General features: G+C 36.0%; 1 pseudogene; it reads right to left on the bottom strand.

The window, feature by feature from the left end:
• Window positions 1-2,363: 2,363 nt before the first annotated feature.
• LOC106310403 lies at window positions 2,364-3,992 on the bottom strand (annotated as a pseudogene).
• Between the last annotated feature and the right edge of the window lie 249 nt (window positions 3,993-4,241).

Here is a 4,241-nt window from a genome sequence, read left to right as displayed (position 1 = left end):
ATAAAAAATTGTATCATAAATCAATGCATGCGAGGATCAGAAAAAGCGACTCCAGCCAAATGTTACATACCTTGCAAGATAATGTGTGATCCAAAGAAGGATGGGCAAGAGATTGCCGATCCAAACGTTTATCGTAATCCTGTAGTGAGATTCTGCCTAAACTTTGGCTGGATATTCGGTAGTTGCAAAAAAGCTTGAAAACAAATATTTTTTTTTCACTGCATAAGTTTTATATCTATATTTTATATTTTTATTCAGTTAATATTTATTGTATCTTTTTTTCTGTAACAAAAATATTACAGTATAATTCTACAAAGATATCCCAAGTCAATGTGTGTTATAGTTTTTGACATAGTTCTTACATTTTGCAAACTGTATCCTTTGTCCATGTGTGTGGGATATACATATTGGGTAAAAGTCGACAAATATAATAAGCTCTCTCAATTGGTAACTTTAGACATATTCATATCAGTTTAATTTCCGACTTTCATTTTGACGAAAGTCACATTCCTGAATTAGCGGGAAGAGTTAGACAAACTCCGTGTGCACCATCTTTGGCATAGCTTGTCTTCCCCACCCACTAACCTCTCCCCACAAACAACGAAAATGATATAACCTAATATTTTTTGACCCTTGTTTGATATGTTTCTACAAGTGTTTTCATACTGTTTTAAATAGATTTTAATTTTTTTAAAGAATTATGTGGTCTTGAGTCTTTTGAGGTAAGTTGGGAAAAAGTACAAAGAACAGGCAAAAATATATTCTTGGCAGATATAAAACCATATATATGTCCAGGCCAGTTGAACTACTTTAATTATAACCTTCAAATGATTAAAAAGTTATGACAATTTTACTAAGGTCATGTGATAGATACTTAGAAGATAAGCAAGTACATCATGAAATTGTGTGAAGACAAAATAACCCAAGACCAATTAAGATGATTTGCTATATAACTCCAAAGCCTCATTCCTAGAGATGGCAATCATGGATCTGGACTGCGGGCCTGACCCGTAAAGGACTGTCGCGGTACGGTATTGGAACGACGTTTTCTAGGTCCGTAAATTTGCGGACTTCGCCGGACGGGTCTTTGCGGGACTGGATCTTTTACGGGATGGGTCGAAACGGATCATGCCGGATTACATGGACCCGCATTTTTTTTCTTCATTTCTTATTTTACCAGGAAAAAACGAGAAAGAGAGTGAGAAGAAAGCAATTCTTGTGACTTTTCCTCCAGAAAACATAAGGAGTTCCGGCGATGATGATTCGAGCTCCGGTGATGATAATTCGAGCTCTGGCGATGACGACTCCAGCTCCAGGGATGACGATTCGAACTCTGGTGGTGTTTTTATTTGGTTTTCTCTTTTTATTACACACAACTGTGAATTGCTTTATTACAATGTGATATTTCTTGTTTAAGTTGATATTTCTTTTGAATCAGACTCGAAAACATTGGTGGCGGAAATTGTCGAGGGTTCAAACTTCTCAGATTTGCATGGAATCCTCTCGGATATTAGGACATTGGCGGAGGCCTTTACCTCGGTTTCTTTTCATTGGGTTCCTAGGAACTCTGTTTTTTCTCTTGATCTTTAAGCCAAGCAGGCTTTAAACGCTTATGTACCAAACATGGTTTGATTTGATTAAAAAAAGTTGGTGCACAAAAAAAAAGTTGTTTGGTTTTGTTTTTAATATCGTGAAGTGGTGTTTTAAAAAAAAAAAAAATTTGGTTACAATGGTGTTGTTTAGGAGAAAAGTTAGTTGTATATCACGTCACTTGTATAATTTGGCAAAGGGATTCACGAATTTTTTTGCAATCCAAATAATTAAACAAAGCGATGGTTTGATGAAGACATACAACACTTGAGCCAAATTATTACAAAGACAACAACTCAATCAGATTCAGACTCAACAAAAGCTTATGCTGATAACAAAACAAGACTTTTAACTCAAGAACGCAAGCACAAACGGAGCTTTGTGGCATTGATTTTGATAAGGCTTTAGTGAAGCTTAATGAGCTCTCTTCAACTCTCTTACACAACTTTTCTACTTGAACATTCATGAAAGAAGTTGTAGCAGGTGGTTTGATAAGGATGCATCCCGCGGGCGGCCTATATATTCTGCGGTACGGGTTTAGGCCGATCAAAATCTAGTAACGAAAATTGATTTTAAATGATTTGGGAATCGCATTAAGCCCATGTACGGTCATTCGAACCTAGAATCTTGATACATAGAAAAAGAAACCATCTTCATTAATTTCATCTTCTGAAATAGCCTTGACGACAGCAATGGCGATTATTCACTCATACCGACTACTAAAGTAAGCCTTTGTCACACACAAATCATTGGAGAAAAAAAGATAAAAATATAATGCTTAAAATTGAATTTTTGTTTTTTGTTTTGGAGAGTTGATGAAATCACTAATAATTAATAAAGGATTGTAACGGCTTCGTCCTCTACCATATGTTAAGTAGAGTCTACTGCATCATAAAATCATTCCTATTTGAACACAAGGTGACACGAACTTGAAGCCTTGACCACACCATCCAATTTTCTGAACATCTCACGTCTCTCAGCAAACTTTTTCAGCTCTTTCGGTTCAATGGGTTTTGCGGAGAAAGTTGCACTCTTCAACTGTCTTGCGTTCTTTAGGATATACGTAGCCACTTCTTCATTTTCTCTTCTCGAATCATATCTTGTCCACACAAATGTCTCTAGATGTGACAACAAACATTTAGGTACATACTTTGGCTTTTTCCATTCCCTGCCGCGCACACGATAGTCAGGATTAATCCTATATTCCTGTGACCAACGAAACAAAGAGGAGATTCAATGTACTTCAATACTAGACCATCAAAAATAGCTAGATGACTAATAAACAATAAAATGTCTTACATCAACGAGCTTCAAGACTTGTAGTTTAGGAGAATGTTCGAGCATCCTACTAAGTAGATCCCACCACAATGCTTCACGTGTATACATCTCTAGATGCACCAGTTGATTGAAGATATCTCCAAAAGGAGGGTATATAGTCTACCCATAAGATAAATTAATAATATAAACAAACAATGCGATAATAACAAAAAAAAAAAAAAATCAAGTGTAAATATAAACCACAAGTTTACCTCCAAGGGTGATACATCCAAGACAAGACGTTTGACTGAAGTGAGAGATACACGAAATTCATTACTGATTACTGCAGGAACTCCAGAGATGTTTGCCTCCACCAGCTCCGGTTCTTCTAGAAGAAACAACTTGCATCTTCACTCTTCAATCTCTAAGTATTTCAGAGAAGGAGCCTCGATCAAATATCCTAGAAACTGATTTCCACTATTGTCATCATAAATGGTTAATCTCAGCAAAGAAGGGACATTAATAATGTAAAACTCAACAGTACGTTCCTCACTTCGATCCACAATCAATTCTTCAAGACTAGGGCAACCAGATAAAAGGTTATAGATAGTTTCATCGTCTTTGTAAAACACATAACTAAGATGCAGCTTCTTAAGAGACTTCATAGAAGCTGGTGAAGAGATATCAAGAAGAATCTGATTCCTGAGCTTCAAAGTCTCAAGTGTTTTACAAGTACACAAGCTACTTGGAAATATGAAGCTCTCTTCCTCGGGTAGGTCGAGAAAATCGAGTACCAGTTTACGCAACTGTCTAGCAAAAGCAATTCCAATCCAGAATCCAACATCTATAGGATCAACTTTATCTAATCCAAACCTGAGGTGAAAACTCTCTAGAACCGGAGCCTTATGTGATAGGAAGGAATCGGACACAATCTTTGAAAATGTTTCGTCGTGTTCATTTTCATAATCCTCAGAATCGAACCTCAGTTTTGGTGCCAACATCCAATGAGACCGCCATTGTTTAGACAAAAGACTTGTGGCTATAGCTGTTTTTGTGGGAAGAAATGATAATATTTTACGAATCAGATCTTCAGGCAGGTGACTGATCATGTCCTTATTCATGGCCCCTCCATTTCGAAAATTTTTTACTGCCAAAACATCAAAAAAAAAAAAGATAAAATATATTAAGATTTTGTTTATAACGCTCTTAAACATACGAGAAAATTGAATAAAACTTACCTTTATCAACTATCGTTGCTAGTAAAATCCTTCAGTTAAATGCAATGCTATTCGCGGATCTTCTTAACCCAAGAAGTGGTTTGCATAGATCAAATCTTACCAACAAAAAAAAACATTAACTATTGAGATTGAATATTTTAAAGCGCAGATTTTGTT

Source organism: Brassica oleracea, chromosome C8 (genome assembly GCF_000695525.1).
Source record: "Brassica oleracea var. oleracea cultivar TO1000 chromosome C8, BOL, whole genome shotgun sequence".
Lineage (NCBI taxonomy): Eukaryota > Viridiplantae > Streptophyta > Magnoliopsida > Brassicales > Brassicaceae > Brassica > Brassica oleracea.
This window is presented reverse-complemented; position numbering and strand designations above follow the sequence as displayed.